The sequence below is a fragment of the Mobula hypostoma genome, chromosome 7, assembly GCF_963921235.1.
Source record: "Mobula hypostoma chromosome 7, sMobHyp1.1, whole genome shotgun sequence".
In the NCBI taxonomy this organism is placed as follows: domain Eukaryota; kingdom Metazoa; phylum Chordata; class Chondrichthyes; order Myliobatiformes; family Myliobatidae; genus Mobula; species Mobula hypostoma.
The window spans coordinates 162,504,223-162,527,676 of record NC_086103.1 but is presented as its reverse complement, the minus strand read 5'-3'; the positions used below and the strand labels follow the sequence as shown (position 1 = coordinate 162,527,676).

The 23,454-nt window shown below is 43.8% G+C and overlaps 1 protein-coding gene across 9 annotated transcripts in view; it reads right to left on the bottom strand.

Annotated features, from left to right (window-relative positions):
• LOC134349718 (CRACD-like protein) overlaps positions 1–23,454 on the bottom strand; it is a 207,782-nt gene that overhangs the window by 115,416 nt on the left and 68,912 nt on the right. Inside the window, exon 1 of one of the 9 annotated variants that reach the window (XM_063054470.1) lies at positions 5,229–5,365. The exons of 7 other annotated variants lie outside the window; for them this stretch is intronic. The gene's annotated coding sequence lies outside the window, so the exon portion shown is untranslated. Of the gene's footprint in view, positions 1–4,973; positions 5,190–5,228; positions 5,366–23,454 lie in introns of those variants that run through there. One more of the 9 variants, XM_063054471.1, reaches the window with a different exon arrangement.

The window sequence follows — 23,454 nt, the reverse complement described above, 5'->3', positions numbered from 1 at the left end:
AGATTTTGATGTCTGCCTAGTACTCCTTAGGACATCTCATCTGACCAGCAGAGGAAATTGGAGCGTGGGCATGGGTGGGGGGTGGTAGTGGGAGGAAGGTCCAGTTGTTGTGGTCCATGTGGGTACCAACGACATTGGAAGAATAAGGAAAGAGGTTCCGCTCAGGGAATTTAAGCAGCCAGGGACTAAGTTAAAAGGAAGGATCAAAAATGTAATTATCTCCGGATTGTCACCTGGGCCACATACAATTTGACACAGGGTAAATAAAATCAGAGAGTTAATGTAAGTACGCAGTGTGGGAGAAGTGGGCTTGAATTCCTGGGACACTGGGGAAGGAGGGAATTGTTCCGATGGGAGGGGCTCCACCTGAACCATATGATATTAGGTCTTAGCAAATCACATAACTATGGTTGTAGACAGGGCTTTAAACAACAGTCGGAGTGGGTTCAGTAGCTTAGAAAAGTACAAATAAAGTAAAAGGGAAGGCGAGTGCAAGAAAGATTACTAAAGTCTCCAGAATAAAGAATAAGACAAAGTTTAAAAAGAGATAAGAAGTTAACTTCTGGCAACATGGAGACAAAATTGAGAAGAATGGTGAATACAGGATTGAAAATTTTGTACTTGCATGCATGCAATACACAAAATAAGGTAGATGAGCTTATAGTGCAGTTAGAAATTGGCAAGTATGACTGAGTGATTGGCATCATTGAGTCACGGCTGAAAAAGGATCACAGCTGACAACAGGAATTCTGCAGATGCTGGAAATTCAAGCAACACACATCAAAGTTGCTGGTGAACGCAGCAGGCCAGGCAGCATCTCTAGGAAGAGGTACAGTCTTCCTAGATACCTCTTCCTAGAGATGCTGCCTGGCCTGCTGCGTTCACCAGCAACTTTGATGTCACAGCTGACAGCTTAACATCTAAGGATATACATACTATTGAAAAGACAGGCAGCTGGGCAGAGGAGGTGGGGTGGCTCTCCAGGTATAAAACTTAAAATCATAAGACCATAAGACATAGGAGCAGAATTAGGCCATTTGGCCCATCGAGTCTGCTCCACCATTTAATCATGGCTGATCGTTTTTCCCCTCCTCAGCCCTACTCCCCGGCCTTCTCCCCATAATGTTTGATGCCATGTCCAATCAAGAACCTCCCAAACTCTGCCTTGAATACTCCCAACAACCTGGCCTCCACAGCTGCCTGTGGTAATAAATTCCACAAATTTACTACCCTCTAGCTAAAGAAATTTCTCCACATCTCTATCCTGAGACTGTAACCTCTTGTCCCAGACTCTCCCAATCATGCGAAACATCCTTTCCGCATCTACTCCTTTAGGCCTTTCAACATTCAAAAAGTTTCAATAAGATCCTCACTCATCCTAAATTGCTCAGGGCTATCAAACATTCCTCATCTGATAACCCTTTCATTCCAGCAGCATTCTTATGAATCAAATCCATAGAAAGACACGACATAGAATCAGAAGATGCAAAATCTTGTGGGTAGAGTTAAGAAACTGTAAGAGCAAAAGAAGAGTTATACATAGGCTACCAAACAGTAGCTTTTAAAAGTTAACAGAAGGCAACTAAAGCAATAAGGGGAAAAAAATTAGATATGAAGGCAAGTTAGCCAATAATATAAAACATGACAACAAAAGTTTTCAGATACAGTATAAAAAAGAGGAAAGGCTGGACATCAGACCACCAGAGAGGTAGTAATGGGGGACAAATTATCTGCGGATGAAGTGAATAAGTATTTTGTGCATGTCTTCATCTTAAAAAGCACCAGCAGTATACCAGAAATTCAAGAGTCAGGGAGCAGAAGTGGATGTAGTCACTGTTACTAATGAAAAAGTACAGGGGGAACTGAAACGTCTGAAGTTAGACAAGTCACATGGATCAGATGAACTAACCGCACGGATCTGAAAGAGGTAGCTGAAGAGATTGGGAAGGCATTAGTAATGATCTTTCAAGAATCATTAGAGTCTGGAGTGGTTCTGGAGGACTGGAAAATCACAAATGTCACTCCAGTTTCAGAAGGGAGTGAGATAAAAGATGGGAAATTATAGCCAGTTACCCTGACTTCAGTGTGCTTGGTAAGATGTTAGCGTCCATTATCAAGGTTGAAGTTTCAGGGCACTTGGACGCACAGCATAAAATAGGCCAAAATCAACATGGTTTCCTTAAGGGGAAACATTCTCTGACAAATCTGTTGTAAGTCTTTGAAGAAATAACAGGCAGGATGAACAAAGCAAAACAGAAGCCCTTGAGTCTGCACAACCTAAATGAAACTGATGGGATCTAGCCATGTGTACAGAATAAAATAACTTTAATACTCAATTCTGGAAGCAGAAGACACTAAATGCAGCAACAAGGAAAATGCAGGAGGAATTCGTTGGGTTGGGCCTCACTGGTTGAGATGCGGATAGATGGAAGAGGCAAGGAGCTGAGGAAGAAGGAATCTGATAGAATAAGAGAAGGAGGTGTGTAACGAGAGAGAGAGAGATGTGCAAATCGTGAGGATGGGGCAGCAGAACAGGAGTAAGGGAATGAGGGAAAACAAAGGGTTAGGGAAGGAATAAGGAAAAACAGATGGAATAGGTTTCCAGAAGTTGGGGAAATCAAAGTTGATTGTATCAGGTTGAAAACCGCCAAGATGGAATATGAGGTGCTACTCCTCCACCCTGCATCTGGCCTCAACATGGCAGCAGAGGAGGCTATGAGAAACCTGTCAATGAAGGAATTGAAAGGATGGCCACCGGGAGGCTGTGGCTGTGGACTCATGCTTTACATATACTGCACAAAAGGACCAGTGTTAGGAGTGTATTCTTTGGAAGAGCCATCAGATCTAGAATGGATCAGCCTGGACCTCCCAGACATCTCAGGCTGCCCGTGCCATGTCTGCTGCCACTTACTGACACCTGAGTTACAAAAGGATTGAAAACAATAAACACTAAAACTGCTGGAAAACAAACCGTATAAAACTATTCCCAGGATACCACTGAGTGCAGGTAATCAGCAATTTTTATTGTATCCTTTTATCGTCAGCCTCGTCAGACTTTTTTTAAAAAATAAGTGTTTATAAATATGCAGTTATGGCAACCCATGTTGTTTTACTTGAATATTCCAAAGGTGACTCAAGGGAAGTGTGGGCCCAAACATCCACTGGTTTGCTTCAAAAATGCAATATAAATGTTGGAATTTCTCCAGCAGTTTATTTACAGGAGGCAACAACGTAACTGATTGTGTCCATGACAGCCCAAAATAAACCAGATTAATCCAACTTTCCTACTCTTGGTACCTCACTCAGCAAGTTAGCCAAGGCCAATGAGCTTTCCACTTCCACCAATATCAGTAGTCTTTTCCTTACCCCGTCTGCATTATCTAGAAAACTAACTGCTGCTTCATCCAAGCTTAGAATGTCAGCACACATCACACGCAAGAGCCCGGAGGAACGCAGCAGGTCAGGCAGAATCTATGGAGGGAAATGACTTCATTGGGACTCTAGATCAGGGGTTCCCAACCTGGGGTCCCATGGACCCTTTGCTTAAAGGGGTTCCCAACCTGGGGTCCCATGGACCCTTTGCTTTGGTTCATGGCATCAAAAAGGTTGGGAACCCCTGCTCTAGGAGAACATGTGGTCAAAGAACTAGAGAACATCTGAGATCACAGAAAGGGAGCAGAGAGCGAGAGGATCTCACTGCACTCCCATCGAAAAGAGGAGGAAAACTTCTTCCAGGTAGGCACAGATCGAGGCGACTTCACAGTGGAGCAGGAAAACAGAAACACAAGAGGTTCATCAGATGCTGGAATTCTGGAGCAACACAAACAAAATGGTGGAGGAAGAGTCCTGATGAAGACTCTTGGCCTGAACTGCCAACAGTTCGTTCCCCCTCCATCGATGCTGCTAAGTTCCTCCAGCATTTTGTGTGTGTTGCTCCAGATTTCCAGCATCTGCAGTCTCTCTCTCTCTCTCTCTCTCTCTCTCTCTCTCTCTCTCCTGTGCCACCATTACACCACATTGCCTTTTGGCTCAACAAGTCAATGCCAGCTAGCAGGACAAATCCATTTCCTACTCATTTTCTCTCTAACCTATTCACTTTGCATTTCCAACAATTCTATCCAAATTCTACCACTCACTTACACACAGGAGGCAATTCACAGTGGTCAGATAGCCTAGCAACCTGCATAGCTTTGGGACATGAGTGGAAACCACCATACCAAAGCAGTACAGTACAAGGAGAAAATGCAAAGCCACACAAACAGCACCGGGGTGAATAGAAGACCATGAGACCTTAAGACACAGTAGAATTAGGCCGTTTAGCCCATCGAGTACGCTCTGCCATTCTGTGCACAGTCACAGTTAGTTCAAAGTTCAAAGCAAATGGCTTAAACCTGCATATCAAACAGCACAATCAAAAATAATATTGCACACACAAATGTAACATTCAACCGCCATCATTTGTCCCAAAAAATTACAGAAGAATGTTCTTATAACTTTCTTTCTCTCCTGTAATTATGTCCTGTTAAATCAGCATAAACACAACCCAGTTTGCTTCTGGCCATTGGATTAATAAACCATGTCTTATAGGTTTTGACAGCTCCACTTTACACAGACAGCAGTGATTCGAGTTTGCAGACTGTGCTCGCAACTAAAATATGCAGACATTGCCAATTTGTTCTTACCAGGGAAAGTATGCATGTCTTATCAGATTGTTCTAGACTAAATTAAAGCAAAAGATCTTCAGAAAGAATATTCAAGTAAATTTTAACAATGTGTACTGGACAGTCAGTTGATAAGAGTTTATCGTGCAGCTTTGGCGAACCACAGCTCTGATGATATTGCATAAATCACATTTTACGCACTCTGAGCACTGTGTGAGAGAGGGATAAAAAGGCCATTAGGGAAAGTTCATGCACTCATAATGCATTACGCACCCAAGTTGTGACATTTTATCCCATTCACAGTTCACTTACCTCCCATCAACTTGCAGATAGTGGTAGAATCTGGCCACGTTAGTGCCTGACACAAGCTCTTGAAAGATAGAAACAAAAAGCTGGCAACAATGAACTGCAATGTGGCTCAGCAAGGGTTCGCAAAAGCAAGGACTCCCGCCTGCTTTCTGTAATTAGCAGCCAGATTAGCTTACTGTTCCCTTCAGATGAGGGAGGCAAAGCTCCAACACCCCCCCCACCCCGCCACCAAGTCCAAAATGAGCTTTAAAATCTTACTTTTATATCTCCCAATAACGATCCTCCCCATTTTCCGGCTACATTATAAGCGGGAGTAATTTTGTTGATGAATAGGCCCATTAGATGCCAATCATTTGCTGAGTAAATTGCCTTCTCCTTCAACCATCGACTGAACAATTTTCTGTTGGCTCCTTTTGTTTGGGCGATACGATGTGACTTTTGCTATCTCTATTTCCTGTTTATTTGGATACAGTATTTCCAAGTAAATCTAATCTCCTTCTATTGATGCTATGGGCAACAGCGTTCCCATTCTAAAACTAAACAAGGTCAGCTTAACACTAAGAACACAGCTTTCAAATAAATCTGCCTTCACTGTGTTTTTCTGTTTTGCTGGATAAACATTACAACTTGCAGTGTGCTGGGGGGGAAAAAATTTAAAATCTATCGCCATAGCTTATGTTTACAGCTGTACTCCTTAATACTGCACTGCTAATGTCATCTTTTTCCCCGAGCTGAAATAGTGTTTTTCACTTTATGTTATTGAAAATGCAAAAATATCAGAGGCAGGTGCAGTTCAGAGTCCCGAGGCATAAAAACAGAAAAATGCTGAAAAAAATTCAAGGTATTGGGCAGAACCTTGTGGAAAGAGAAACCGAGTTAGCATATTTTTTTTTAAAAAAAGGACAGTCCCTTGGAATCAAGGGTGGTGTACTCCCACTCCAACTCTCCAGGTTTTCTCATAACTGAGGAGGCCAATATGGGTCGCACAGCCTCTCCACAAATGGGCAGGTGGAGACTTATGACAGCTTAGGAGGTGATGCACCCACTTACACATAAAGAGTATGGAGCTAATTCACAAGGATGTTTCTGGGACTTGAGTACTGTAGTTACATGGAAAGTCGAATACATCAGGAGCTTATTCCCATGACTGTAAGAGACTGGGGGTGGGTGGAGGTGAGAGTATTTGATGCAGGTACACAAAATTATGAGGTGTATAGAGAGGGTAAATGCAAGCACTGAGATTGGGTGAGACTAGAACTAAAGGTCATAGGTTAAGGGTGAAAGGTGAAGGGGAACTGGAGGGGGAATTCTTCACTCAGCGTGATGAGAGTGTAGAACGGGCTGCCAGTGGATGTGGTGACTGCAGATTCAATTACAACATTTAAGAGAAGTTTGGATAAGTACATAGATGGGAGGAGTAGATGGCGGCGCGACGCAGCGCGCGTAGCCTCTCCGGTGAAATGATATCGTATTTGTTAAATAGGGTACCGTGCACAATTCTGATTTGATGGAGACAGCCGTGAGAAGCATGGAGGAACATCTGGAGTAACTTCTGAAATGCCCGCTTCGCTGCCGCTGCTACTGTGCGATCGAGAATCTCTGGAGGGAAGGCCTCAAGATCCTCAGCTTTGCCTGCTGCTGGCGACCGGGGCTGGGGTTGAAGCGTTCGGCAGAGATGGTGCTCAGTGCTTGGTGTCAGAGGGCTGGTCGGAGCTCGAAGTTTTTGGACAACTCAGAGCCAGACTGTGGTCGGGTATGGCAGGGAGAGTTTTCTTCCTTCTCCTGTCTGCGTGAGATGTGGGACTTCCGAGAGACTTTGAACTTTTTACCATGCTCACGGCCTCCTCATCAAGTTACGGTATTGCTTGCACTGTTGTAACTATATGTTATAATTATGTGGTTTTTGTCAGTTTTTCAGTCTGGTCTGTCCTGTGTTTCTGTGATATCACAGCGGAGGAATATTGTATCATTTCTTAATGCATGCATTACTACATGACAATAAAAGGGGACTGCGTGTCCTCATAATCTAAAAAAAAAATATGGAGGGCCATGGTCCAGGTATGGGGTCGATTGGACTAAGCAGAATAACAGTTCAGTACGGACTAGATGGGCTGAAGGGCCTGATTCTGTGCCGTAGTGTTCTATTCCGCCATTTATGCTAAGCATCTTGGTGGGTCTTCCGCTACGGATTCCACTGAGCTGTCTGAGGATCCTGTATATTAAGGAGCTTTGTGAAAATCTTGCTACTTTTTCCACCATCCACCTGGTCTTCTCTTCAGAATCAGATCAGTTTTACTATCACTGACATATGTTGTGAAATCTGTTGTTTTGCAGCAGCAGTACATAACAAATGTATTTTAATGTACAAGTTACAATGAGATATACAGTTTTAAAATTTAAATAAATAGTGCAAAAAGGGTGAAAAATAGCATGGTAGTGTTCATGGACCATTCAGAAATCTGGAAACACTTGTTCCTTCAATGTTGAGTGTGTGCCTTCAGGCTCCTGAACCGCCTCTCTGATGGTGGTAAAGAGAAGGGGACAAGTCCTGGGTGCCACAACAGAGTTCAGGAGAGCATTTCTGTTTTGGGAGTAGGGCCAACCAATGGCACAGCCTTACCAAATTTGTAGGTAGATGATGCTTCCTGGCACTTCACTGTGTTATGACAATAGAGCGTGGAGAGCATGGAGTCTTTTCCATCCTTGGCCAAGAACAACTGGTGCAGCTCCCTCTGGGACACGAGGCAGGGTTTTGTCAGTGTCAGTGGAGGTATCCTCTGTAAGCTCAGCCACTGCTGCCAGGGATGGAGCAGGTACACTGGTGACGGTCACGTGCTGGTTCAGCATGCAAGTCAACCCAAAGGTCATCAGCAGTTCACTCATCCCGTGGGGCGGGTGTCATGAGCTCATTCTCAATAACAAAGCTCGCCACAGGATTTTGACATTCCCTTTCCAGTTTACCCTCCCTGACGGAGATCACGCACCTCCCGCATTGTTCTCAGAGCTGGCCATCTCTTGCTCATTCTGGGTGGTGGCATCAGGGTCCAAGTTCATGGAATGCGGGAGTGAAAAGATATTTGACTTTGTTGGGACTATCCACAGCACACTTGATGCCTCGGGTCACCGTCTTCACTTCAAGGTGGGCTCACACGCAGATGCCTTGTTCTCTGCTCCTTCCTCACTACCTCCCCACTATTCACCACTCTTCTGATCCCTCACCTTTAATCATTCCCTCTCCTTCAGTGTCTTACATCATCAAGCCGCCTACAACCCTTGCTCAGACCTTGTCAGAAAATCGGAATAGGGTGATAGACTCAGCCAGCTCTATCACGGCTGGCTATTCTCGACGGAGGGGAGGGCACTAGCGACCCCTCCATCAAGAATATCTTCAAAACTTAATGCCCCAAAAGGGCAGCACACATCATGAAAGACCCACCACCACACAGGATATGCCCTCTTCTCATTACTAATGTCAGGGAGCAGGTACAGGAGTTTGAAGACACACACTCAACGTTTTAGAAACAGCTTCTTCACCTCCACCATCGTGTATATACATACACTGAATTGCTTATTGTAATTTACAGTACATTTCATGCATTGCACTGTATTGCTGTCACAAAACAACAAATTTCACATATACTGTATGTCAGTGATAATAAACCTGATTCTAATTAGTAACCTCGTCTCAAGCTTCCAGCCAAATGATAGTATCGATTTTAACAAACATTTTGACGACAGCCTCTGCCATCTCCATCAGGGATTATGTCTAGGCATGTCTAGTCTGGTGGTATATATACCCACGTCGTCTATCCCTCCTGACTGGATGAGGACTAACCAATCAGGTTTCTGCTGACCCACCTTGTTAACAATCTATTTCCAGTTCTTACTTGGAGCGAGACCTTCGTCTTTGTTAAAATTCTTTTTTTCTAGTTTTATTTCAATGGCTTCCTTCATCACGCGGTCCCCAAAGCCATTGGCGCATCACAGTAATTTTGTGCCATCAAATACAATCCTATGGCCATCGTGAATGCACTGTTCTGCTACTGTCGATTTCTCCGGGTAACACAAACGGGTACACGTCCTGTGCCCCTTGATTTGGGTTTCCACTGTGTGCCCTGTATGGCCGATACACACTGCTCTGTATCCACAGGGAATCCTGTAAACACCAGCCGTCCTGAGTCCCAGGTCATCTTTGACCCACATAAGCTGTGGTTTGAGCTTCCTTACAGGATTGTGGATGGTATTAATCCAGTGTTTCTTCAGGATTCTGGCAATCCTTCCAGAAATCGTGGCAGTATAGGGAAGACAGGCGGTAGGGAAAGGTTCCTCCTCATTGTTAGGTTTTCTGGTTTTTCTGTCAGCTCTTTTAAGGTCCCAGTTGATTTCCTTCACCTTGTAGCCATTCTGTAGGAACACTGAACATTGTCTTTACCTCCTCAAGAAGACTCTCCGGGTCAAAAATAGTTTTCACAAGGTTAATGAAAGTAGAAAGAACTGTTCTACATTGGGAGGCGTGATAGTGCCTGCTATTGTTGAGGTACAAGTCCGTGTGAGTGGGTTTCTGATAGACACCACGTCTGAGGCTACCATCCGGTTTCCATCGCATTAGAACGGGAGGCAACCATTCTTCTCCATCTCCATCGTAAATTGAATGCTTCGATGTATGCTGTTCAGATGGTCATGGAATTGTTGGGAGTCACTGCCACCTCTCTTCCCCATATTTCCATGGTTCCTGGAAAGATTGCCAGGATCTTGAAGAAATACTAGATTAATACCATCCAGAAACCTGTAAGGCTCAAATCACAGCTTAAGCACAGGAGATGAAGCTGTTTGGGTTACCCGGAGAAATTGGCAGTAGCAGAACATTCCATTTGCAATGGTCATAGGATCGACTTCCACGGCACAAAACTACTGTGCCGCGCCAGTGGCTTTTGGGACCGCCTGGTGAAGGAAGCCATTGAAATAAAACTAGAGAAAAAGAATTTCATCAAAGACAAAGGTCTCACTTTAAACAAGAACTGTAATTTGATTGCAATCAAGGTGAGACAGTGGAAACCTGAATGGATGAAAGACTAACCAATGAGAAGGGACAGACAAGCATCATCCCTGATGAAGACGGAAAAGTTCGTCATCAAAACATTGGTTAAAGTCGATACCCATACCTGGAGGGAAGCCTGAGAAGACTTTATCATCATACATGATGGGAAAGCACAAAATCCTTTCTCCGATTCTGATTACCAACATCTACTACATCCCTTCCTTCTTTTGCATGCTAGTGCATTTGTAGCCTTTCTCCCTTGGGCTGACCATCCAGCTCCTCCTGCTGACCCTCTGCTATCCATCTCCTATAGCCGCTCTTCACCAGCACCCCTGAAACTCGCATCTTCTTCCAAATGCTCTCAAGACCCTCCCCATTCTCCAGACCCAAGAAAGACCCCGTGTATTATAGTTGAGCCATGTTACCTCAGCTGTGGCTGGGATAAAGGTCAGCTGATGGGAGTAGCCTTGAGTCAGTGGTCAGTGGGCAAGCCTTGTGGCAAATTAGGGAGACTTCAATGCACGGGATCAAAAGAGGCTAAAGAGGGTTGTAGACTCAGCTAGCTCAATCATGGCCACAAGCCTCCTCACCAGAGGGCATCTTCAAAAGGTGGCACCTCAAGAGGTGCAGCATTCATCATTAAGGACCCTCATCTTCCAATGAAATATAGCCTCTGGTGCACCTTCCTCTTGATTGCATTGGTATGTTGGTCCCAGGTCAGATCCTCTGGGATGTTAACATCCAGGAGCTTGAAGCTGCTCACTCTTTCCACCACTGACCCCTCAATAAGGACTGATGTGTGTTCTCCTGACTTCCCCTTCCTGAAGTCCACAATCAGGTCCTTGGTCTTACTGATGTTGAGTGTGAGATTAATGCTGTAACACCACTCAACCATCTGATCTACCACACTCTTGTAAAACTTGTCATCACAGTCTAAGGTTCTAACTAACAAAAGTGGAGTCATCAACGAATTTATAGATGGTATTTCAGCATTTGGGTCTGGATCCTCAGGATCTGACTAGGGTGTTGTGCAGAAATACAAGCCATGGTACATTGGGGGCGACATTCATTCATCTGGCCTATTGTCTAGCCAGTCACACTCCCATGCAATCCCATCAAACAAGAGAAGCTATCGAACAACCAGAGAGAAGCCCATCCAGCTTCCCCTTACAATACTAGCCCTCCGGTCCTAGTCACATCCTAGTTAATCTGTTCCCTGCTCCCTCTTCAATTCAATGAAATCCTGCACTGGGAATAAAAGTCTGGTTATTAAGAGCTGATATAGATTTACCTGGCAACAATAAAGTGTCCAAATGAAAGGGTCAATTGACTAAATCAACATTTTATTTTTAATCAGTGTTACTTTCCACCCTCCTATAAAGAGCGCAAACTAAGAACAGAAATGGCTGCCCAATGGCAATCAATGTCAATAAACACTATCACTGTTAAATGCACAGATTTTCAACCCCTACCTCCACCACGTTCTCCTTTAGCGCGATTCATTTAAACAAAATTACTTCAGCCCTTCTGAAAGCCCAAAGGCAGACTGACAGACCCTCCCCTTGTCAAAGGATGTTTTTAACTAAGGGAGCAGTAATTGAAATCTCCAGGCAAACTACAGTGCGGCCAAATCCAGGAAGGTGTGTATATTGAGCACACACAGAATGAATCAGCTGCGCCCAGCGCAAAAATTAATGGAATGTTTCCCCTATCAGCGGATTTGGAGTGAATAAAATAATGAGTGGCGGTGCACAGTCAGACAGCCCACATGACTGTAATACATAAATTGTAATCCTCTAGCAGAAAGCTAGCAAGCCTTGTCAGTTCTTCTGGCTTTTAGTTAAAACCTCATCTGCTATGCAGTTAGAAACGTTTCAGCAGGCAGCACACTCTTAACACTAGTGTCAAATAAGCAACTGTTTAAATCAACATTCTGAATTGCAGGAGGCTGCTGACGCTGCCAAAGTATTGAGGAGTCAAATCAGGAATCGAGCTGGCAGCATAAAGACTTATATCCCCTCTTCTTTGTGCTGCCCCTCACCCACCCTGATTCAAAACAACATTCAACAATATTCTCATCGGGGATATGTGTCACGCTGGCGACGGTTTTGAAACACAACTGCGTGGACCACTTCAGTTTAAATATTGGCAGGAAGATAACATCCATCAGAAAGTGCAGGCTGCAACATTTTTTTGAATATATAAATCGCCTTGGGTTTTATACAATGCCTCTTCAAAATATGGAAATGCAGCACAGGATTCAGATTCTATCAGAAACAAATAGAGAAGCTGGCATTTGAAATACAAGACCTGTGCTTATGGGCACTAATGCTTCATAGGACTCACACAGCATGGATTGCTAATTTGCAATGTGAGAATAACCTCCATCATTTCTAGAAATGCCTTTAGTAGTTAGCCTAATTAAAAGAGATGCCACCACTATGTGTACTGTGTTCAACCCATAGTGTGTTACTCAATGCCTTTTCATTGCTGTGTACTCAAATGATCCTCAGCGAACTAAAGACTCATTATGCAAATTACCTGTCATCATCTCACAGCTTTTTTATTCCATTGCCTCCAATTTCATTCTCCCGTTCCTCAGTGTCTGTGTTAACCCTCCCACCCGCTCCATGCTGTCATATGCAATTGCCAGCTGCCTTATTACAACAAAAGTGACATAATCACCACCTAGAAAATGGAGCAATTTCCCTCTTACTACCGGTGGCCCCTGTTACCAATGTCACAATGTCTAAATTCCGTGAAGGGAGTAGATCTGATGAGGAATTTCTGGTTAATATTTACAACTTGGAAAATATTCACACAGTGGCTATTTTATTAGGCACCTCATGAACCTAATAAAATGGCCACTGAGTGTACGTTCATGGTCTTCTGCTGCTGTAGCCCATCCACTTTGAGGTTCAATGTGTTGTGCATTCAGAGATGCTCTTCAGCGCACCACCATTGCAATGTGTGGTTATTTGAGTTACTGTCGCCCTCCTGTCAGTTCGAACCACTGTGGTCATCCTCCTCTGACCTCTCTCATTAACAAGGTACTTTCACCCACAGAACTGCTGCTCACTGGATGTTTTTTTTTGTTTCTTGCACCATTCTCGTAACACTCGAGACTATAATGCGCGAAAATCCCAAGTGATTAGCAATTTCTGAGATACCACCCTGCCTGGCACCAACAATCATACCGAGGATAAAGATTATCTTCCCCATCTAATGTTTAGTCTGAAAAATAACTGAAAGCATTAAACAACAGGAATTCTGCAGATGCTGGAAATTCAAGCAACACACATCAAAGTTGCTGGTGAACGCAGCAGGCCAGGCAGCATCACTAGGAAGAGGTGCAGTCGACGTTTCAGGCCGAGACCCTTCGTCAGGACTAACTGAAGGAAGAGTGAGTAAGGGATTTGAAAGTTGGAGGGGGAGGGGGAGATCCAAAATGATAGGAGAAGACAGGAGGGGGAGGGATGGAGCCAAGAGCTGGACAGGTGATAGGCAAAAGGGATACAAGAGGATCATGGGACAGGAGGTCCGGGAAGAAAGACAAGGAGTGGGGGGGTGGACCCAGAGGATGGGCAAGGGGTATATTCAGAGGGACAGAGGGAGAAAAAGGAGAGTGAGAGAAAGAATGTGTGTATACCACCATTCAGGGCCCCAAACAGTCCTTCCAGGTGAGGCAACACTTCATCTGTGAGTCGGCTGGGGTGATATACTGCGTCCGGTGCTCCCGATGTGGCCTTTTATATATTGGCGAGACCCGACGCAGACTGGGAGACCGCTTTGCTGAACACCTACGCTCTGTCCGCCAGAGAAAGCAGGATCTCCCAGTGGCCACACATTTTAATTCCACATCCCATTCCCATTCTGACATGTCTATCCACGGCCTCCTCTACTGTAAAGATGAAGCCACACTCAAGTTGGAGGAACAACACCTTATATTCCGTCTGGGTAGCCTCCAACCTGATGAATATCGCATGAACATCGACTTCTCTAACTTCCGCTAATGCCCCACCTCCCCCTTGTACCCCATCTGTTACTTATTTTTATACACACATTCTTTCTCTCTCTCTCCTTTTTCTCCCTCTGTCCCTCTGAATATACCCCTTGCCCATCCTCTGGGTCCCCCCCCCCGTCTTTCTTCCCAGACCTCCTGATCCTCTCGTATCCCTTTTGCCAACCACCTGTCCAGCTCTTGGCTCCATCCCTCCCCCTCCTGTCTTCTCCTATCATTTTGGATCTCCCCCTCCCTTCCAACTTTCAAATCCCTTACTCACTCTTCCTTCAGTTAGTCCTGACGAAGGGTCTTGGCCTGAAACGGCGACTGTACCTCTTCCTAGAGATGCTGCCTGGCCTGCTGCGTTCACCAGCAACTTTTATGAAAGCATTAAGTTGCTGCCACATGATTGACTTATTAGATATTTGCATTAACGTGCAGGTGTACAGGTGTACCTGATAAAGTGGCTACTGAGTGAATGAGGCACTGTGTGCCAGCCTTTTCCCTGCGTTCAGTTCCTGCAGAGAACCCAAGTCCAAAATTTAAAGAAATGTAATTGTACAATGGCAGATGTAGACCAAGGTTAAATGGGGACAAACCACACTCAAAATGCTACAGGGTGAACACTGTGACAGAAGCAAGCTATAGCAGTCCTTTGTGTCATGATTATATCATCAGCACCATCAACACCACAGTCAGAGTGCGTAAAATGCATGTTATACTGCAACAGCCTTGGATTAAAGCAAGGCAAACATAAAACATGCTAGAACTTTATTTCTGTCACCTCCTCACAGATCTAAGGTGAAAATGCAAGTACTTAAAAGCCAGGACTGAGGTGAACCCTCAACAATGCAAAAGCCTATTTAAACTGGCCATAAAGAATGCCATTTATAGAATGAAAGAGCGAGTTTGCACTTACATACATGGTACCCTTGGTGATGGCAACTTACATGAAATAGGTAATGAAATAGCTTTGAGGGATCATCAATGTGGTAATGGTTCAGATTCAGGTCTAGTTATTCCATGTACATGGAAACATACAATAGATGCTGCTTGGCCTGCTGCGTTCACCAGCAACTTTGATGTATGTTGCTTGAATTTCCAGCATCTGCAGAATTCCTGTTGTGAACATGCCATTTGAGTTAACAACCAACATAACCCAAGTGTGTGCGAGGACAAGTGTCGCCACAAAATAACATGGGGAAACACAATAGAAAATGCACAGAAAGCTCACACTGCAATATGATAAATAACACAATAACCTCCCGTCCCCAGATCAGAAAAGTTTCCATCCAGGTGTCATAGGAACTTGGGTCCTTGCGAGAGGGTAGTCGATTAACCGCACTTGCATCAGCAGGTATCTCAGCCCGAGCAATCGCTAAAGAAACTGGTTGGGGTCTTAATCCCACACGCCAGGTTTAGCAGTGCGTTCATGTTGCCACTGAGCAGAGACAACTAGTCAAAGAGGATATTCCTGGAGACAGAAAAAAAAATACAACACCTGAAAAGTTTATTGCAAATAATTTTTTCAAAAAAAAAGATTGCTCATTTATTTCCAGAGTGAGACACAGCAGCAATCAGAGTTTCTGACTTACCTATTTACTAAAATATGAAGGAGGCCACATGGTCCAGCCTTGCTCCCTGAAGAATAATTCCACCAGTCCTGTTCTTCGTCTCAGTATTCCCCTAACTAGTTAATGTTAGGGCAGCAGTGAAGGTCCTCCATCTCTGGTGGTGTTCAGGGCCTATTTCATCATGTCAGTAGCTTCCTCTCAGTTTTCACTACTGTCAGTCATTTAAAGTCCCAGGTGCAGACTCAGGAATACTGTCGCACTCAGACGTAGAAGGATTCTTCATTGCTGTTTCCGTAACAATTTTGTTTTACCAGTCAGGGTTGTTAGCCCTGAACTGAACCCTCCAACCTGGAGGACCCGTGGACCATTCTTAGTCTGGCCTCCACTCTTTGACCTGTTTGGCATGGGTGACCCTACCAAGAACCAAAGCATAAACCCGTGACTCCAGCCAGCATAGCTCTCTGGATGACAGAGACACACGAGCCCCCAAATCACGACAAGGTTGTGCTCCTCTTGGAGGATTACTCTAGTGCCCTGCAACTTATTCTTCCTCATAACTTGCCCGTGTTGTTTGCTTGAGACTTGGCCAACATCATTATGTGCTGTGCCGTATGACGTGGCCACTCATGGTCACTGACCATAATTGTTCTTGGCAGACTTTTATACAGAAATAGTTTGCCATTGCCTTCTTCTGGGCAGTGTCTTTACAAGAGGGGTGACCCCAGCCATTATCAATACCCTTCAGAGGTTATCTGACTGGCATCAATGGTCACATAAGCAGGACTTGTGATATGCACCAGCTGCTCTTATGACAATCCACTACCTGCTCCCATGGCTTCACGTGACCCTGATCCGGGGGGGGCGAGGGGGGAGCTAAGCAGGTACTACACCTTGCCCAAAGGTGACCTGCAGGTTACCAGAGGGAAGGACGCATCTTCACCCTGTCACCCAGACTTACCTAAACCAGGGGAATTTAGAGCAGCTACTTAACCTGCACATCACTGAGGAAACCAGAGCATCCTATGCAAACTCCACAGGCACCGAACCAGGATAGGATCGATCCAGGTCTGTTTTGTGTCACTCTAGAGATTTAACCATGCACAAATTGTTCTTACTTCCGATGATTTCCACATTACCAGTCCCCTCATTCCCTGTTTTCTTCCAAAATAGTCTGAAAGTAACCAATGTCTTCACATCACAGCACTGGATTGGGACCCGATCCACAAGACATCCACCCAATTCCCTATTGTGATCCTCAACGAGAAGCAGCACCCCATTCCTCAAGCAGACTGAAGCACAGCATCAGTCAGTGCTTCCCCAACCCCAACTCTTGCACCTTCATCCCACGACCACAACAGAGATTTCATCATGCCCAGAGCCATCAGCCATCCTTTCCTGCAGCTCATTCACAACTCCATGGTTCCAGCAACACATTTTTACTCCCTAGGACTTGTGTTGTGTAGACAGTTAGACCACACTTGGAATATCGTGTTCAGTTCTGGGCACCTCAATATAGGAAGGATGTGGAGATTTACCAGAATATTGCCTGGATTGGAGAGCAAGTCTTATGAGGATAGGTTGAGAGATCTAGGGATTTTCTCTTAGGAGAGAAGGAAGATAAAAGGTGACTTTATAGACATCTACAGGATGACAAGATGCATAGATTGAGTGGAAAGCCAGAGACCCTTTCCCAGGGTGGAAATAGCTAATACAAGGGGGCATAATATTGAAGTGATTGGAAGGAAGTATAGGGGGATGTCAGAGGCAAGTTTCTTTTTAAACATGATTCACCTTCACTATGGTTTTATAGCCACACATGCAGAACAAGGATCAAGACTATTTTCTTCCTGTTGAGAAAGAGCTCCCTGCTGTAATACTAAAGTTTAACATCAGTGAAAAGAACTCTGAAGTAATGTGAAGGTAAGTATATAATCTATTTGTTGCCAGGAGATTCCCAGGCAGCAGGTCAGCACAGTATCAGGTAAATGACAGAGCCCAGCAAGGGCACAGAAACCACTGTGACATTTCAACCATTCAGCAGGCTTCCCCTTTGAAGTTTATACAACAAGAAAAATGCTGCACAAAGAATAAACACACAGCAGTCAAAATAAGCAAAGACAAAGCAAAAGTTCAGATTCAGATCCACTTATTTATCAAAACATACAGTGAAATGCAATGCTTGCATTAACAAGCAGCACAACCCAGGGATGTTCTGGGAACAGCCCACAGCACATTCCAACAGCAGCACAGCATGCCCACAATGCTCGACCGAACAACACAGAAAGCAACAAAGCAAAACAAACTCCTTTCCTCACTCCCAACCACTCACCCATACAGGACAAGCCTCTCCAACCCCAGGACAAGCCTCTGGGCCTCCAATGGACCATGCAGTGCAACAGTTCTGTATGAGCTGGGATCAGCCCCATCTTAAAGGAAAGCTGGTATGGGATATTAATTGTCCCATTAAACCAACAGTAGTTGTAGGATGAAGATGGGAACCCTTGGAACAGCCATGGTTCTATAAAAGGGAATGCGTGAAGACATCACCAACCTGGTCACCCTGTAGCCCATGTGACTGGGAGAAGTGTTGTGGAGATTGCAGGTGAAGCTTTGAAATGGGAAAACCTTGGGGTCCAGCCAGCACGTGGGTCCTCTCGCAGAGGAACACCTGCGGCTATCTATCACACACTGTTTCTCTGGCCCTTTTCCAAAGAGAGTGATGGGCAACTGGGGAGCAGCTGACAGACTGTAATACCTGGAGATGCTCCAGCTACCACAAGGAACAACCTAAACCGTGACTGCAGTCACCCTGGTCAGATCATCACCTAGAGACTAAACTCTTGCTCTGGGAGGTCCATTCCTGGCAGCATCACCACCAGTGAGATAGCCAAACCTGAGGCCCTTGCACCATCCCCGGTTGCTCAGCCATACACTGGGTACACAAGGGTACGGTACTGGTAGGCACAGGATTTATATAATACGGGACACCTCCAACTTTAATAGCACATACTTTGAGATTGGAGTGATAGGACTTGAGGGACTGAGTTACTGAGCTGACTAAGACTTTGCTCATTGGCATATAGAGAAATGAGGGCCAATCTTACAGAGGTGTACAAAGTCATGACGGGCATAGATAGGGTGTTGCTCTCAGTCTTCTCATTGCTGGGGAAATCAAGAACAGGAGGGCAGATGTTTAGAGCAAGGGAGGAGATATTCAATAGGAACATGGAGGGACAATCTTTTCACCTAGAGAATGGTTCGTATGTGGAATGAGCTGCCAGTAAAAGTGGCTGGGACAGGTATACAACATTTTAAAAAAGCACTTGGACAGGCTCGTGGATAAGGAAGGGTTTAGAACAGGGGTTCCCAACCTTTCTTATGCCATGGACCAATACCATTAGCAAGTGCTCTGTGGACCCCAGGCTGAGAACTCCTGGTTTCGAGGGATATGGGCCAAAATCAGATAAATGGGACTAGCTTAGCTGAGCAGATTATGTGGCATGGACCAATTAGACCAGAGGGTCTGTTTTTGTGCTGTATGACTCCATGCTGTGCTTTCAGAGAAAAAATTTAGAAACAGACGACTATAATATTCTATATTATAATTTTCTTAATAATTGTTTTTAAGTTCGAAGTAAATTTATTATCAAAGTACATCGATGTCATCATATACAATCCTGAGATTCATTTTCTTGCGGGCATGCTCAATAAATCCAATAACCATAATAGAATCAATGAAGGACCATATCAACTTGGGCACTCAACCAATGTGCAAAAGACAACAAACTGTGCAAATACAAAAAAAGAGAGAGATAATAATAAATAAGCAATAAATATTAAGAACATGAGATGAAGAGTCCTTGAAAGTGAATCTATAGGTCATGAGAACATTTCAATGATGAGGCAAGTGAAGTTGAGTGAAGTTATCCCTTTTGGTTCAAGAACCTGATGGCTGAGGGGTAATAGCCATTCCTAATCCGGCTGGTGTGAGTACTGAGGCTCCTGCACCTTCTTCCCGGTGGCAACAGCAAGAAGTCAGCATGGCCTGAGTGGTGGGAGCACCCGATGACGGATGCTGCTTTCTTGCGCCAGTGCTTTGTGTAGATGTGCTTAATGGAGAGGAGGGCTTGTTTACCACTATTTAAGTAACATTTATTTCGGATCATTTTATTTGCAGGAAACAAACAGACATACCTGTCACCCTGTAACAAAGTGGAGCAGTAAAAGATGGTACATATGAATAAACAGAAGCAGGAGTGGGCCACCAAGCCCCTCAAGCCTGTCCCTCCACTCTGTATAAACATGGCTGACCTATACAAGTCTCAATTCCTCTTCAAGCCCCCATCACTCTCAACTACTCCAATCTTTCAGATTTTCATTCACCTCTACCTTAAATATCGAGTGGGACGCAGAGAATTCTAGAGATTCACCATCTTCTGAGAAAGAACTACCCTGGCATAAGCTTTTTAACAGAGTAGTTAACAGCACAGTGACTATGGGAGTCCTTTGAATTGCAGTCCCCACCCTGCCTCACTCTCAGATGCTACAGCAGGTGTTGGTTACAGAGGGAGGCTGGGAGGAAGTGCATCCATCCCCCTGATTTAGGGGAGGGGGAAGTATTTTTCCTGAGAGGAAGACGAGACCAAGTAGCTTTTTGAGGAATAACACTAGTTTTATTTTTTTCCCCTGGATGTCCTAGAGTATTGCCTTGAGAATCCACTTTTGAATGTAACCGCAAACATTTAGAATGCTGTAGTGGTTTCAAAAAACACAGTGAGATTCAGAAGCAAACAACTGACGACATATCCCGTCCTATCATTTGATAGTCAGTTCAGTTACAGGAGACAATCTAGCACAATGAGTCACTGCCATTTCCAGGATCTTCTGTTACACACTGGAGTATGTTCTGTCCCTGCCCACAAGCCTATCCGCTGTAGGCCACACTCAGTCCGCATCCTCCATTGTCGGAATACAACGTTAGCAACCCAGCCACAATGAACTTGCTTCTTAAATTTCCACAAATGCTCGCTTGTTCCTGCAAACTGGACAGTACAACTGTCTAATTATACACTCCATGAGAAGGTGCATTACTTATCCCAAACAGTGTTTCTGAAGATAATCCGCCTATGGTGTCAAGTTTAGATACGTTAACAGATCCAGTTATTGTATAGTTGACACTGAGTGCTATTTTTGAATGGTAAAAGGGCCAGGGATCACTTCAGTCATGCAAAATACTGAGATAAGAAAATATATTACGTAGGAAGATGCCTCGTGGATAACTTCACTCACCTCAAACCTGATATGATTCCATAATCTATGGGCTCACTTCCAAGAACTCTACAATTCACGTTCTCAGTATTGTTTGTTTGCATAATTTTCCATTTTACACATTGGCTGTTTCTTTGTGTGTAGTTTTTCAATTATTCTAATCTATCTCTCTATTCTGTGAATGCCTGCAAGAAAATGAATCTCAGGGTTGTATATGGTGACATAAACGTACTTTGATAATAAATTTATTTTGAACTCAGTTGAGTCTATATCAACTCTCGAAGCATTCCCTTCCTTTCATATCCGTAGTCAATTCCCTGCAATCCTTGCCCTGCTCATCATCTCCCCCAGTTGTCCTACCACTCACCTCAGTCAGTGATAATTTACCTTGGCTAATTAGCTTACCCATCAGCACATATTTGGGACGCAGGAAGAAATGTGGGCACTTAATTCTCTTCCGGCAGGATCTAGTTTCTTCACTATTATTCTCTGGGTGACCAGCCCCGCAATGGAGGAGGAGAAAATATTTCATAAGTAATTAATGACCTTCATCCACAAGCATGAAATTAAACACTACAGCAGCGAATGCTACAGCATAGTTAGTGCTTTATTCATTGTTTATTCACTGCAGTTCTTTATCAACAGATAAACAGAATGGAAGGAGTTAGTGGTAAAGCTTCTCTCTGCCCATTTAACGAACCTCAAAGGCAAATATTGGCTATGTAAGAGGCCTGAAAAACAGGAGAAAACATGTTTTCTATCCCAGTCCCAGACATGAAACATCAACTGTTTCCTTTTCTACAGTTGCTGCTTGACCTGCTGAAAGTTTCCAGCCTTTTCTGGTTTTATTTCCCATTTCTGCCATCTGCAAGTCTTTACTCCCCTAATAAGAAGGTTGCCCAGTAATAAGGCTCCAAATGCCACAGAATCAGACAGCACAGAAACACACTTTTCAACTTAACTAAACCATGCCAAGCAAAATTCCCATTTCGGTAGTCCCACATCCCTCTAAACCTTTCCTAACCATGTACCTGTCAAAGGGTCTTTTCAATGTTGGTAATGAACCTGCCTGAGCCTCTTCCTCTGGAAGTTCATTCCATTGACACCCTTGGGCGACATTACACCCTAGTAATTCATTCAGTAACTGCCCCCAAAGAGAAAAATGGTTTAATTTTATTCCAGCTAATGGAGAAAATCATTTAAAGCTGGCGGAAAATCCTTTTGACAGTTCCTAGCTAAACATTATTTTGGATTATGGCAAACATAACCATTCATAGAAATCATACGACAAAAAGAAGTGCTTCCAATACATTCAAGAGCTGAACACATCCGCTCTGCAAGGGGTTGCTGATTGTGCCATTATACATTCACAGTTGGCACTCTCTTTTCATTGGAGAGATACAAGTGTAAACTGAAGATCATTCGGTACGCACACACTTAGTGGCCACTTTATTAGGTACACTTGTTTATGTTTGCTTATTAATGCAAATATCTAATCAGCCATTCATATGGGAGCAACTCAATGCTTGGAGACATTGTCAAGAGTTTCAGTTGTTGTTCAAACCAAATATTAGAATGGGGAAGAAATGTGATCTAAGTGACTTTGACTGTGGAATGATTGTTGGTGCCAGATGGGATGGATCGAGTATCTCAGAAACTGTTGATCACCTGGATATTCATGCACCACAACAGTCTCTAGAGTTTTCAGACAATGGTATAAAAAAAACAGGAAAAAACGCATTGAGCTGTAGTTCTGTGGGCAAAAACACCTTGTTAATGACAGAGGTCAGAGGAGAATGGCCAGATTGTTTCAAGCTGACTGGAAGGTGACAGTAACTCAAATAATCATGTGTTACAACAGTAATGTGTAGAAGAGCATCTCTGAACATACAACATATCAAACCTTTAACTGGATGGTCTACAGCAGCAGAAGACCACACCGGGTTCCACTCCTGTATCTAATAAAATGGCCATTGTGTATATTTTGAAGATATTATGAGGGAAGAAAAAAACATATTACTCTCATCTCTTAGATGTGATGTCGGAAGATTGGACTATTTATCTAAAATACGACATATCAATGAAAACTCAAAAATGAAAAATAAATTGGAGACTGCTGCCAATGTTGTGCTGGCTAGTCAAATGAAAAGAATAATCATTGATATTTTGAGTACAGGCAGTTGTTAAAATCTGAGTGCTGTCAAGAACTCTCTCATCTTATTTATTAGATATAAAAACCAAAAATAGTCTACACGTCAGGCAGCATCTGTGGAAAGGAAAACACAGTTAGCACGTCGGGTTGAAGGACCTTCAGAACAAGGGTATTTGACCTGAGACATTAAGTTGGTGTCACTTTCCACACATGCTGACTGTTTCCATTAGTTCCCATTTTAATTCAGAATTCCAGCATCTGCAGTACTTTATTTTCATTCAGTAGATACCTATATGAATGCACTCATTGTACAGTAATAAATTATTGTGCCTTCTGCCACTACATCCACGATTCATTTATTTGTAAAGATTTTGCTACAAAGGTGCGCTGTACAAACAACAGCACGCAATGGAGAATTATAGAATATATAATTAATTTGAATTGTGAGA